Source organism: Castor canadensis, chromosome 5, assembly GCF_047511655.1.
Source record: "Castor canadensis chromosome 5, mCasCan1.hap1v2, whole genome shotgun sequence".
NCBI classification, from domain to species: Eukaryota; Metazoa; Chordata; class Mammalia; order Rodentia; family Castoridae; genus Castor; species Castor canadensis.
In genome coordinates this window covers 82351665-82367138 of record NC_133390.1, presented here as the reverse complement: position 1 = coordinate 82367138, position 15474 = coordinate 82351665, and the positions used below count along the sequence as shown (strand labels likewise).

Genomic DNA, 15474 nt, shown 5'->3' with positions numbered 1-15474 from the left:
AATGTCAGTCTCCTAGGCTAGACTGTAGCAACAGCAACTGTATCGTCCTATTTATCACTGTGTCTGTCACACAGCTGGATGGAGGACAGATGCTGTGAGATATTAAGTAAGAGCTCCAATGATGATTATTTAAAAGAAGATGTGTAGATATAAAACAGAACAGAAAGCAGGTGAAGGAAGTGGTAGTAAATATTACCAGTCATCTAGGAGGAACTGAATTTAATTCCAAACTTCTTGGAAACTGAGTAGACACAGAGAAAGGTCGGGTCACTAAATTTCATTTTAAAGATAAAACTTGTGAAGTCATCTGCAGCAATCACCTTTTCCTGGTGATTTATTAAAATGAAAATATTATTTCCTCCCAGTTAATATTTAAGCATAATAAAATCTCTCCTAACTTGAGAGGAGAAAAGAGACTAGAAATGAATCTTCCCTCTACCTTCCTCCAGCAAATGTCCAACCTACCAAATTCCTTCATAGTTAGCCTACACTTACTCTGTCCACTTCTTCACCTCCCATGTCACTTCATGTTTTAGCTCCACACATCTTGCTTCAGCTCTTATCCTTCTAACAAAGCTGCTGTCATGAAGGGCAATAGTAAATTTGTCCTGACTCTATCTCTGCTTCGATCTTTATTGCATTTGACATTTCTTAATCATTTGAAACACTTGACCTTGACTAGATTTGGTTCTCTCACATCAACTTTTACTGGTTTTTCTTTCTGTCTTCCTAGATGCTCTTTCTCAGTCTCTTTAAGAACTGCCTGAATTCTGTTCCTCTATTAAATTCAGCATTCCTCTGATTTTTCTTTTATTTTGTCTGGTTTTTCTTTTATTCTTTTCCTTTTCTCACTCTGTATATTCTTCCAGGAAATTTTATCTACTCTTTTGGCTTTAATTTATTCTCTGGATTCTAATGATTCCCAGTTTTAGATCTTTAGACTAAATTATTTACCTGAGTCTTAAATCCACAAATTTAAACCCCTCTTGAATATATTATACAAGTCTTGAATTTTGCGTGCCTCAAACTGAGCCAATTTTTTACCTCTCCTTAAATCCACAAATTTAAACCCCTCTTGAATATATTATACAAGTCTTGAATTTTGCGTGCCTCAAACTGAGCCAATTTTTTTACCTCTCCTTACCCTTTTATCCCTCCTATGTTTTTCATCTCAGCAAAGGGCCCTACCTTCCACCCAATTTCTCAAGACTGAAACTTTTGTCATCATTTTTTAGTATTCCCTTGATCTGACTCCACTTCCTCAACATTCAATCACCAAGTCCCAGTAACCCTATTTCCTCCCTCTCAAAACAGTATACTGATCCCTATTTCCAATGTCACTACCTAAATGTGGGCCTCTGGATTTCTGCCATGTCTTACTTAGCCAGACTCCCTGCCCCAGGCTTTCCCACTTCAAACTGATTTTCCACAAAGCAGCTGAAATGGTCTTTCTAAGACAACACTCTGAACTTGTGCTCGTCCTACGTAAAACTTTTTGATGGCTCTCTGTGGCCTTCAGAATGAAGCCTTAACTCCATAATGAAGCTTTAGTCAATCCAACTCCTATTTATCCTCCAGCCTTATCTTCTTCCCAAACCTACTTCTAAATTCCATACTCCCTCCAGCTGAACTGCTTCAGCTCTTCATGTTATCTGGCTTTCTCCTGCCTCAGGGCTGTCACATACGCTGTTCACATTCATCCACATATCTCCTGGATTATTCTAATTGTTCTGTCACTTTCATCTTAGAATTAATCTCTTTATGCACCAAAATTTATTGGTCGCCTACTATGTACCAGACATTCTACATACATCTGTAACACAACAGCAAGCAAGACATAGTTTGTGTCCATACAGTCCTAGTCAAAGAGGTCTTCCTTGAATTTCCAATGTGTTGTCCTCAGTTGAACTCTTTCTTTACCCCCATAGCACCGTCTCCAGTGTATCTTAGTGACTTTCAAATCAGGGAATCAATCAAGATCAATGAACATTTTCATAAAAACACAAATGAGAGTAAATATTTTTGTCAGAACTACTTGGTTCTCCCAGCATCGCTAACTAAGGGACCTACACTGAGAGAGATTTAGGGAGTACAGTTGAGGGGACTTGGTGATTGACTGTTGGGTTGAGGATGGAGAGTCAGAGCAAGGAAAGGTTTCAGTCTTAAGAAATCAGGTGGAAGGTAAGGCCCAAGATGAGAAACACATGAACAATTCATAGTTGATGAGTAAATGACTTGACATGGCTGGGTTCCAAGAAAAACTTACTTTATTTACAAAAACAGATGGTGAGCAAGATTCGGCCCTTTGGCCATAGTTTGCTGACCCCCAATCTAAACAGCTAAGCTAGAACATTATTTATTTTGTATCTACAGTGCAAGCATAGTGTTTGACATTAAGACATATCAATAAAAGTTTTAGATAAAATAAATGAATGGTAAATGAACAAATTAGGATGGACCTCTTTACTCTTTACTCTTATTCCTCTGTGGTCATATCTCCTTAGTCACAATATGTTCCGCATTCATTCTGTGTAGTCACTGGCTCCTTCTTCCATCCCTATAGGATGGTTTTCATTTGTTGTGCTCCTCCAAATAGAAGGAGGAAATCTGGGTTACTTTGGTGGTAGTGGTCAAGTTTTAAATCCTTTCTCACTATCCCCAGCCATCCTTCATAGCGTAATATTTTTCTTTTTAATGTACGATGGTTAAATTTTGTATTATCCAAATATGTTATATATATTTATTATAGATTTTAGTTATTTTATTGTGTGTATATAGATGTACAGGCATACCTCAGAGATATTGCAGGTTTGGTTCCAGACTACCATAATAAAGCAAATATCATAATAAGTGTGAGTCATATGAATTTTTTCTAGTATATATGAAAATTATTCATATTCTTACTATAAAAGTATACTGAAGTATGCAATAGCATTATGTCTAAAAAATGTATGTCTTAATTTAAAGATACTTTATTGTTAAAAGTCCTGATGATCATTTAGGCCGTGAGCAAAGTGTAATTTTTTTCTGGGAGAAGTTTTGTCTTGATGTTGATGGTTGCTGGCTGATCAGGTTGGCTATGCCAATTTTTTAAAATATGACAACATTAAGTTTACTGCATCAATTGACTCTCCTTTCATGAAAGAAAGATTTCGCTCTAGTATGTTTTGTTTGACAATATTTTACCCACAGTAGAAATTCCTTCAAAATCATTCAGTCCTCTCAAACCCTGTTGTTGTGTTTCAATTAAGTTTGCCATTTCAACAACGTTCCCCATATTTTTTACCAGGAGTAGATTCTTTCTCAAGAAACCATTTTCTTTGCCTATCCAAAAGAAGCAACTCCTCACCCATTAAAATTTTATCATGAGATTGCAACAATTCAGCCACCTCTTCAGACCCCAGTCCTAATTCTACTTTTGCTGTTACTACCAAATCTACAGTTACTTCCTCCCCTGAAGTCTTGAACCCTTCAAAGTTATCCACTAAGATTGGAAGCAACTTCTTCAAAATTCCTGTCTATACTGATATTTTGACCTCCTCCCATGAATCACAAATGTTTTCAAGCCATCTAGAGTGGTGAATCCTTCCCAGAAGGTTTCAAGTTATTGTACCCAGATCTAATCACTATCTATGAAAGTAATAATCTTATGAAATGTATTTCTTAAATAATAGAACCTGAAAGCCAAAATTATTCCTTGGGCTATAGAATAATGTGTTAGGCATGAAGACAACATTCATTTCATTGAATGTCTCTATCAGAGCTCTTGGATGACCAGGTATGTTGTCAATGAGCAGTAATATTTTGAAAGAAATTTATTTTTTCTGAGCAGTAAGTCTCAACACTGAGTTTAAAATACTCAGTAAACCACGTTATGTAAACAGATGTGCTGTCATCCAGATTTTGTTATTCCATGTGCAGAGTATAGGCAGAGTAGAGTTAGCGTAATTCTTAAGGGCTCAGGATTTTCAGAACGGTAAATGAGCATTGGCTTCAACTTCAAGTTCCAGCTGCATTAGTCCCTAGCAAGAGAGTCAGGCTGTTCTTTGAAGCCTTAAAACCAGGCATTGAGTTCTTTATAATTATGAAAGCCATAGAAAGTATTTTCTTCCAATATCTGACTATTCTATCGACTTCAAAAATCCATTGTTTAGTGTAGTCACCTTCGTCAACGATCTTAGATAGGTCTTCTGGATACCTTGCTGCAGCTTCCACATCAGTACTGCTGCTTCACCTTGCACTTTTACATTATCAAGATGACTTCACTCCTTTTCCCTTTCCCTCTTTTTTTTAATCTTTTATTTTTTTGGGTGGCACTAGAGTTTGAACTCAGGGCTTCACACTTGCAAAGCAGGTACTCTACTGCTTGAGCCACACCTCTGGTCCATTTTACTTTTGGTTATTTTGGAGATGACCTGCTTTGCTCAGGCTGACCTTGGACCTCCATCCTCCCCATCTCAACCTTCTAAGTAGATAGGATTACAGGGGTGAGCCACCAGCACCTGGCGGCTTCTTTTCTTCAGCCTCAGAAACCAGCCTCTGCTAGCTTTAAACGTTTCTTCTATAGCTTTCTTATTTCTCTCAGCCTTTGCAGAATTGAGGAGAGCTAAACTCTTGCTGTGGATTAGGATTTGGTTTAAGGGAATGTTGTGGCTGTTTTGATTTTCTATCCAAACCACTAAAACTTTCTCCATATCAGCAACAAGGCTGTTTACTTTATTATCGTTCATATGCACTGGAGTAGTATTTTTAATTTCCCTCAAAAATTTTCGCTTTGATTTCACAACCTAACTAACCATTTGGTATAAGAAGCCTAGTTTTTCAGCCTATTTCAGCTTTTGACATGTCTTCATCACTAAGCTTAATCATTTCTAACTTTTGATTTAAAGTGATAGATAAATGACTCTTCCTTTCACGATAGTTAGGAACCATTGTAAGGTTATCTCTTGGTCTAATTTCAATACTGTCATGTCTCAGTAAACAAGGGAACCCAAGAAGAGAAAGAGAGATGGGGAGCAGCTGGTTGGTGGAGTAGTTAGACCACACAACATTCATCAATTAAGTCATTTATGGGTGCAGCTCCTGGCACCCCAGTGTTAAAATAGTAACATCAAAGGTCACTGATGACAGATTGTTATAACATACAACAATAATGAAAATGTTAGAAATATTGACAAGATTACCAGAATGGGACATAGAGACACAAATTGAGAACATGATGTCGGAGAAATGGTACTGACAGACCTTTTCAATTCAGGGTGCCACAAACCTTTCGTTTGTAAAAAAAATGCAGTATCTGTAAGCACAATAGACCATATACACTAAATGCAAGGGATGACTTACTAATTGCTTTGCTCCATAAATACGCATTCAAACTTATCTTAAAATCTTTATGGAGCACATAGGAGATCAGGAAAAAACCTCAATGGAATCAATATATAAAGCACTTATTATACACAGGGCTCTGGAAGAAGTTTCAGTGTGCAGTAGAGCAAAGATAACTGGTGAGGCATCGTCACTAAGGGGCTTATATTGTAGAAAGGAGATAAGAATGTGAATAAATAATTATAAAATGTTGTAGAAAGTTGTAAGTCCTTTGAAGAAAACATCAGCAAAGTGCTCTGGGACTTTCATAGGAAGTAGAATTTATCTTCAGCCAAAGAGATCAAAGAAGACTCTGAGGAAGGAGAATTTGATCTGGAAATTAGAGATGAGGCCTCAAGAAATATTTGCTCAGGCTGACCTTGAACCTCCATCCTCCTAATCACAGCCTCCTAAGTAGATAGGATTACAGGGGTGAGCCACCAGCCTCAGAAACCAGCCTCTGCTAGCTTTAAACTTTCTCCTGCAGCTTTCTTATTTCTCTCAGCCTTTGAAGAATTGAGGAGTGCTAAACTCTTGCTCTGGGTTAGGATTTGGTTTAAGGTAATGTTGTGGCTGGTAGGGTAGGTATCTGGAATATTGATATGACGCTAAAGGGCCGTAGAGGAAGAGAAATGTATAGGCACACCCACGAGTTACTAGAAAGCAAGTTTTAATGAAGCTATATCCAGGGACCTGCTGATAAAAGTGAGGCCAAATCCCTTCAAGAAGGTGCCAAGTCCATTCTGGTCTGGAATGCATTGATAATTGGGACATTATGCTTCGAGACTGCAAATTGACATTCTGTCGTCATCCCCCTTGGAATAGAAACTCTGATCCTTTAAAGTAATTAGTACCAATTTGGAGCATGTGTGCAAAAATAAATCACCAGTGTCTCAAAACAGATACATTAAGTTCAATGGTTACAAAGCAAATGTCCTTATTAGCTCCATCTACATAAACAAAATCAAAAGTAATCAGCATTTCAAAATAGAAAAACAAGGAGAGTTCATGGTTTTCACTGAAAATTGTTATTTATATAAAGGGCCACAGTGATGACAGTCCACTTGCCCTTCTTGGTCTTAGTTACTTTATTTCAATGGCTGAGGGATGAGCTTTCTTTCCTGAGGGTTCAGAGGGAGAGCTGTGATGTTATGTATGTCAGGTGTCCTGGTAGGTATTGAAAGGCCAGTGTCCTCTGTCCAACAAAAAGAATCTTTGCTCCATTTCCTCCTTCCTATCTCTTCCTGTGTCTCAACCCTTCCTCTTCATAGGTAAGACGAATATGTGCTCTGTTTCAAAATTATCAACAAAACCAACCCCCAGATGTCCATTTCTATGAGATAGTATTAACCTTGACCATTGGGACTCCCAACTGTTGGAGAAAGTCTCAGTAGCTCACACTGAAGAAGGCTGGTGATTGCAATGATTTGAGTGTGGTTTGCCTTCTAACAATTCATGTTAGAGGTTTGGTCAGTATAGCAGTGTTAAGGTGGTGGGACCTTTAAAGGGTGGGAAGTACTTCAGTCATTTCAAGCATGACTTGGAAGAGATGAACATAGTTCTAAATTGGATCCTGGGTTAATTCTTATGAGACTAAGCCTTATATTGTAAAAGCCTGAGCCTGATCCCCGAGTCACTCTCTGGCTTCCTGTCTGGCCATGTGATCTCTCCCTTTCATATGAGCTCCTTGCCATTATGATGCTTTCTGCTATGAGGTCTTTACCAGAGCTGAGCTGATGCCAGTGCTGTATACTTGAATGTCCAGGACTATGAACTAAACAAATCTCTTTTCTTTATAAAGTCACCCAGACTTGGGAATTTTATTATAGTGACAGAAAACAGAAAATTCAGTAGTAAGTGGCGCTTGATGTCTTCTCTGCATTCATATTTCAATAAAGGATTGAGCTTCACTGTTAGCATTAGGTGTCAGAAGGGGCAGGCAGCCTGGTCACAGAACTCCTGAGGAATTGAGGCAGAGACATGGGGATGTGTGGCATTATGAAGAGTGCCCTGGCTGATGGCTCAACAGGACTCTCTTCCCATCTTTTGACTTGGAAAGACATGGTTGGTAGAGAGGTATGTGAGGCTCAAATATTTCTCTCTTCTTCATTTATAGAATGCATGAAAATATGCTCTGTATTTCCTTTCTAAAAGATTGTGACTTTAGAAACGTGGGATTGACCTGGAGCCCACAAAAGGCCCTGTGTCAGGCTATGGCAGAGCCTCCAGATCATCACCAACAAACACAGTTAAAGGTGATGCAATCACCTTTATAATTGAGGGCTAATTTGCTTAAAGTGGCATGTTTAAAGAGAATTATGATTCAAGCTTCTTGTTTGTAAATTCTTTTTCCACCATGTGTTTCTTCCTCTGCTTTTAGAATGTCTAACCTTGAATTAGAGTTTAGGGATTGAATAAAATATACGCACTTTAAAAAAAATATCAGGTCTCAACCAGCAAAACCCCTTGTTCCTTCCTATTATTGCTTATACTCTCTCTACAACAAAATTAGAGACAAGGGCAAAATAGTTTCTGCTGGGTATTGAGGGGGGAGCGGGAGGGGGTGGAGTGGGTGGTAAGGGAGGGGGTGGGGGCAGGGGGGAGAAATAAACCAAGCCTTGTATGCACATATGAATAATAAAAGAAAAATGAAAAAAAAAAAATATCAGGAGTTTTACAGTGGTACAGAGTGACTAATTTTCTGTTCCTTGGGTTTTGTTAGGGCATCACTCATTTTTCATACTTTTTCTCAAAGTTAATTGTTTTTTTCTAGAAGTTATTTGTTATTTTTTTCTAGTAATTAATACCAGTCTTGCTGACTTCCTTACACATACACAAGTGGTTGGGCTGTTTGTTGATCTGTTTGTGCAAAAACTTAAGACTCTGTTGAAATATATCATTCTCTGAGTTTCTTCCCATTTGGCCACAGCCTATATTACGTGCCGCTTCGTCCATTCTTAACAAGAACCACAAACCTTGCCAGTTTTCCTGTGTACAGGCCCATATGCTCTATCAAGTTATAGGATCTTTAAGAACTGGAACTATTTTGTATTCTTGCTTCCAAGGCCTTGTGTGTTTATTGAACAACTTAATGGAAGAACTTCGTCTGAATCCCTACTGTGTCCTCATAGACTTCAAAGTGATGACACACTTAGCAGTGGCCTCTGTTTCTTTCTTAGTTGCAGTACTGGAGTTTGAACTTATGGCTTTCTACCTGCTAGGCAAGCACTCTACCACTTGAGCTATTCCTCCAGATCCAGGCAGGATGGCCAAAAATGGGCCAGACTGGGGATAAGTATAGGTAGAAAAGTTGTCTAGCATGCGCAGGAAAAACAAGCAAGCAAACAAAGAATGGGCAGATCTGCTGACTGTGCCTGATCTCTTGTTTTGTGTCTTCATGGGTGTGAATTCATAGTACTTATCCATGACCACTCATGGGTGGCATGAGTACACAGAGTGATCTTGCTCAGGAGATGGAAGAAACACTAAGAAGACAACTCATAAACTTTGGGTTGCCAGTCTCAGCATGAGGGCGTCCCTGAGCCAACCCCCCTACTGGCTTTGGCCAGGGTTCTGGATCTGTTCTTTGTGCACCAGCATGAGTGAACTTGGTCATTAGGAGAGGAATGTACCAAGAGCCAGACACCAGGAGTGGTATCTGAAACAACTTTCACAAAGTGGGAAACTAGTCTCTTTATTCAAATATTGGAGTAGGAGAGAAGAAAGGGAGAATATACAAAAAGCCATCTGACTTCTGCCTAGTATTGCAAGCAAGAAAGCAAAGGGGAGGACTGTTATATGACAGTGACAGGTAAGTTGGCACAGGGGTGGAGAGTGACAGAAAGTCCTTGTGGAGCTGGGTAGAGTGGTGCACAATTGTATTCCCAGTGCTCAGGAGGCTGAGGCAGAAGGATCATGGGTTTGAGCTACATAGTCTCAGAAAACAAACAAAAACAGTCCTTGTTGACAGGAAAGAGAAGGTATGGAGTGATAGGAAGATTTAGGACAAATACACAAGGGAAGGCAGAGAGGGAGCTAGAGAAGGAAGGAAGGTCAGTTGAGAAAAGAGAAAAGCACAGACAGCCAGAAGGAAAATAAGCTAGAGTAGGGGTGAAAGAAAAGTTTGTAGAGAATGAGGACAAGTCCTGGGCCAATGGAAAGCCTGCCTGACCTGCTCAGCCCAGACACTTTCTTTTGTAAACCTGCAAAAGGAAGATCTGTGCACAGAGGAAAATGTGCTGACTTCTGCCCAGAGGCAGAAAGAGATCAATTAACCTGGGTGGAGCTTTCCTGCCAGTGTTCAGTGCCTGGCCAGAGCAGGCCAGGCCAGGCCAAGGACTGTCACATGATCATTAAGCTGTTAAAGGGCCATCAGCTTCAGGGCAGGCTCAGTCTTTTACCTTGAGAAAAATTCTTTTCCTATGCCCACATCAGTTCCACTGGTCTGGCCACTGTGTCTCTTGCAGGCTCAGCTGGGGACCCAGTTAGACCTCAACCCCTGGGCATAGTGAAACAGGCCATCTGGAATCTGAGCAGGCTTTCAGGACCCTCTGGGAGTCAGCACAGCCCATTACATCCAATTGGTGGGGTGATCCTGGAACATGTTTGTGGGTGGAGAAGCAGTCACTTGGAGCAGAATGTTCCTGTAGATCTTAGGCCTCTAACTGCATGTTATAGGGAGAGAGGTTTCAGTACAGGAAGGCCTTTGAAATCAAAGCCAGGCAAAAGCAGGATTTATAACTCAGACATTCATTATTTCCTCACCAAGTCTGGAGCATCTACTGTGCATGGAGTACTGTGTTGGAGGCTGAGGATACAGAGAGAAGTAAACACACATTCAGTGCCCTCTGGGGAGAGTGACAGCCACACAGCTTCCTCTGCTCAACTAAACAGAAGCACTTCAGAAGCTCAGAAGGGAATGTGACTCATTCTGTTTTGAGGCAACCAAAATATCTAAGAAGAAGACATTTGAACATAGCCTTAAAGACTGAGTAGGCTCACCAGACAGAGAAAGCAGAGAAACCTAAGGCAAAAGAAGTATAGGTGGAGTCAGAAGGATATGAAAATGCACAATTAGGCTCAGCTGGAAGCAGGTGAATGGTAGCAGGTGGGGCAGGCAAGCAAGGCATGATGGAACTAAAGGCCAGATAAGGACAGACACATGGAAAGACTGAGACACCAAGGTCTTAGTTAGAAGGGAGCTTAGCAGTGATCTAGTCCCCTCTGACATTTTCAAAAAAGTTTGTATGTGCATGTATGTGGGTGAAGCAGATGTTACTGAAGAGTGCCTGGAGTGCCAGGGGTTGGACACAGAGCAAGGGATGTTACAGCATGCAAACATCTCACACAAATGTTTTCACCAACTGTTAAACCTTGTTTAGAGGCCTCCAGCCTCATGCCTGCACAGTCATTTTCTCTCGCTTCCCTCTTTTTCAAGTTCTTGCCCATCCCTCCCAGATTGCTATAGGCATAGAAAAATCTCTCTGTTGGGTCTCCTGAGCCCTGGCCTTCACTCATCTGGACAGTGGTAGGTCATCAAAGAACAGAATCCTGATGTTCACTCAGCTCTATCTCCCTTAGAAGGCAGGTATCAGCTCATTGCCTCTGAAAAGTTCTAAAAACACAAACAAGTGAAAATTTCCCTTATATTATCCAGTTCTTTAAAAAAAATTAGATAAAGTGAAAGTTGTCTCCTCCAGTCTGTTAGCATTTAGCAATCAACACATTTTCTTTGGGGAGGCTGAGTGAGACAGAAGGATCAGGAGTTGGGGCCAGCTTGGGCTATACAGTGAGATCATGTTTCAAAAAAAAAAAAATAACCCAGACATTTTCCTAAGTTAAATCAAATACATCAATGTATACATTACACTGACATCTTTATTTTTAGTAAATTATGGCATACATATTAAACTTTTTATTTTAAAATATATTGTGAAAAAAATCCCAATTCCATATCTCATTTTGTAGTCGAGCATTCCATAGGCTACATATGTTGTCAACTATTTTTCTTTTGATAGACATTTATGATGATTTGATTTGTTTGCTTTTACAATGATGCTGTCACAAATGAGTCCTTATATCCACATGGATTCCTAGAGATTAGGTTGTTAAGAAAATTTACATTTTAATTTTTTTTTGAGACAGGGTCTCACTATGTAATCCAGGCTGACTTCAAACTCTTGATCGTCCTGCCTCAGCCTCCCAAATGCATGAATTACAGGCACGTACTACCATGCCTGGCCACATTTTAAATCCTAGTGGAATTGCATTCTTCCTTTAAATGAGACTGTACTGGTTTGTACTCTAAGAATTGCATAAGGTCACCCGTTCCGTGCTTACCTTCCAGCTGTGGAGCTGCTTTACACATGACTGGTAAGAGAATGCCAAAGGGAGAATTAGCTGTCTAATAACACTCACATAGGCATTGACAATGCTCGGACCAAGATTCCAGGTCTGTTGTCACTGTAGACTACGGTAATGTACACTAAATATTAAGGAGCGTTCCTGGCACAATGTAAGCCTTCAGTCACTGTTCATTATTGATGTTATGAAAGCATCAATGAGAGCTTTAAAAAAGTAACTTAGGAAGATGAACTAGAGAAGAGAGAGAACAGAGGGAAGAAGGCTCTGGGCGGATCTCCCTCCCAAGCTTGGGGAAAGGCCCCTTGTCTTGGTCCTCTGAGCACTCTGCTTGCCTGTTGGAACCTCAAATTTACCATGTTATTTCACTGCCCACCATGATACTATGGCCGAGGAACAAGAAACTGAGAAAACGTGCTCTCTGACACCAGATTCAGTAGTTACCCTCAGACACTTACAAGGAATTGGAATGATAAGGCTTGGGACTAAGGTTCATCCCCTTAGTTGTTCAATGCCTGAAAGTTATCTAGGGAAAAGGAGCAGTTATTGCTCGTAAATTATTTCATGATTTATTTTTCATGTGGCTATCTTCTTTTCAATTAGGATGTAAACGCCTTAAAAGTGGGGTTTTTTCTTACTTTTAAAAATCATCCTCTCCTCCATGACAGCCAGTGTGTTGAGGAGCACACGGTAGGCATGAAATACACAAAGTGGAAACAAGGACTGGTTTTTGGTATAATTTAAGGAAATCAGAACCTTTAGAGCAGTGCCTCTTAGAAATTGATTGATTAAGTCACCATATGACTATTTATTTAAGTCAGTTCCATCCTTCCAAAGTGATGAGCTATTCTCTCAATGGTCCTAGGCCAGAGTAATGCTAGCCATTCTCCAGGGCAGGCCGCAGAGTTTTTAGCTGCAAGTTGTCGATCTGGGTAGGCCACAGAGAAACGTCTGGGGAAACGGGATTACAGAAGGTAACAGCCACTGGAAGAATTTGGCCCCAAAGCCGAGGACTCCTCAATCAATATGCATGACTTTCAAAATTCCTATTTAAGTCAGCGAAACGGAAATGAAATTCCCAATGTAGCTTTTAGTTAAAAAAAATAAATTACAAGTGGTATATGATATTCATGCATACCATTTCCTCTGAAATTCTTTTTAAGAATTGAAGAAAATAACCATCTAACATACTGGAAAGAACACTAGCCTAGGAGTCCAGAGATTTCATTTCATGCCCTAAATTTATCACCTGGTAGCTGTGCGATCAAAAACAGTCAGTTCCCCATCTTACCTCATTTTACTCATATATAGAATGAGCAGGCCGGTGATATGCAACTCCTCTCAACTCCAGTAACAATGAGTCACTGATTTCCTGTTTAGTGCTAAGGACCCATCCATCCATCCATCCATCATCTCCGCAGATGTTCACTAGATTCCTGTTAGGACAAGGCCCCCGAGACTTGAGCCCTCCTGCTCGGAGTTGACAGATTGATGGAAGCACCATGCTTCTAAGCACCCACGCTCAACATCTTTGCTGGATTCTGACCCCTTTTCCTCTCTCAGCACCTTCACCTTCAACCAGTCCCTGAAGCTAGCTCTTTCTCCATGTCTGTCTCTGGTCCATACTAACCCTTCCATGCTGTCCCACTGCTCTTCCTCCAGCCTCACCAGTTCTCATATGAGCTAGCTGTTGCTCAGACGAGAGGTCTCCTGTTCTCCATACTCTTCTTTCCGTATAGGCTATGTCCATGGTTATCTACAACTTCTTATTTTAATCCACATTTTTTGAAGGTTTGCTAAATGCCGGACACTGTGCCTGAGTCTGGAAGACAGACACATTAGCAGATAAGTACAATCTGGTGTGGGACTGGAATGGTGGAGGGACAGTCTAGGTGTTAGTTTTCTTCTGTTCCCCTTATAAAGTCTTCTTCCTTAATTTTTCCCTCCTTATTCTTCTAGAATCTCACTCATCACATCCTTCTATAGTTCAGTTTTCACCAATTTTTTTTCTTGATCAGACGGATTCCCTGAATGGCAGAAGTCTGATAAATTCTACCATCCTTCTACATCAAGAACCTTGAATGGCTCCCTATTGCCCTCAGGGAGAAATCTAGACATTTGCACTGGGCATTTAAATCCCCTAAGAATTGATACAATCTTTCCAATTAACTCTGCTAATAAACTGGTATTAAACCCCACAATCTTTCTCTCATCCCTACTTCTTATCTAAAATCTCACCCTTCAGCCCCATAATAGCTTGGCCTTGCCCAGTGTTCTCACTTCCATTGCTTTTAAGGCTAAGCCATTCCCTCTTCTGAGAAGACCCAATACACTGTTTCCCCCTCCCCACCTGCCTACAAAATTTGCCTGGAGGGTCCTGTCCTTTCTTCAAGGGCTAGACTGAATTCTAACAACTTTTGCAGAGAATCAGAACAACCCATTCTAAATTAATTTTCACCTTTCCCCAATACTTCTTATAGTGAATGTCCTAACATGTTGTGGTCTCTTTCACGGAGTTTTTGTGACTCTTTCTGTCCACTAGCTATAGTATGGGCTTATCAGAAGTGTCTATGTCACTTGGGTCTTTGGATCTTCTGTGGCACAGACAGCCTAGCAGGTGCCATATGTCAGTTACTGCAGAGGCTTTCTGATGCTTCAAACTCATAGCACACAGTGACACTAGGCTCAGAGAGAGGCTCGGTGAACTACCTGAGGCACCAGCAGTAAGACAGCTTATGTTTCAGTAAGTGGTACCTCTCAACAACCAGGCTATGCTGCTTTCCCACAAGGGGCCATAAGACATACTGAATGTTTTTGTAACCCTTTGGACACCAGGCTAAAGGTGCACTTAAACATTTCCTCATTACCTGGGAGATTTCTAAAGGATTTGACATCTGATTTTGTCTCTAAAGAGTCAACAGGAATTTGACAAACAAAAAAGAGGCAAGAGTATTCCAGTAAGAGATGTAGCTAAGTCCTCTCAGAGTGAACAAGCTGAGAAGATGAGTGCTGTATGCTGATTCACTTCCCTAGTCAGACTAAGCAATGGAGGAAGGAAATGTGCTGTTCTTGCTCAGAGCTGCCCATGTTAGAGTATAACTCAGAGCAAATGTTGAATAAGTAATTTTGTTGGGATTAATCTACTCAAGAAATACTACCTGAGCATTGTTTGTGTCCATGTAATTTTGAACTCAGTCTCAGCCTTGAATGCTGAGCACTTTGATTTGAAAAGCACAAACCAAAATTTTAGACCCTGAAAGTGAAACCTCGAGTGCCTAGAAAGTTTCACTGACCAACCCAGTTTCACTGACTGGTTGAGTAAAAAAAAAAACAAAAAAAAAAAATCCAACAGGACAATCCATGACAACTCAAGTAAGAAAAAAAAAAAAAAAAAACAAGCTAAAAATCTCTTTCAGTTCCAAGAAACTTAGTTATTTCCAGTAATAAGTTTCCTGCAAGGAAACTTAAGGGCTTCAATGATGTCAGTTTCATTTCCAGTCCAGAGCATTTACCTTCTCCTTCCTTAAAGAGAGAGTGAAGGCCCCTCTGGCCAGCAGCTGTGCCCATGGGCATGAGTCTGAAGGCAGGAAGAGTAAATGAGCTGTTTCTCATGTCATATTGGATTGTTTCATATCTCCTCATTTTGTATTAGAATAAGCGATAAGCAAGTTGATGTCAGTGAGCATATTCAGATCACATTTGTCGAATCAGTGAGTCAGAAAATGGCTCAAAGCAGAGCTGGCGAGCGGG

The 15474-nt window shown here is 40.3% G+C and overlaps 1 long non-coding RNA gene across 2 annotated transcripts in view; it reads left to right on the top strand.

The window, feature by feature from the left end:
- Positions 1 to 15474, top strand: part of LOC109700983 (uncharacterized) — a 75514-nt gene that overhangs the window by 40871 nt on the left and 19169 nt on the right. The gene's annotated exons all lie outside the window — the stretch shown is intronic.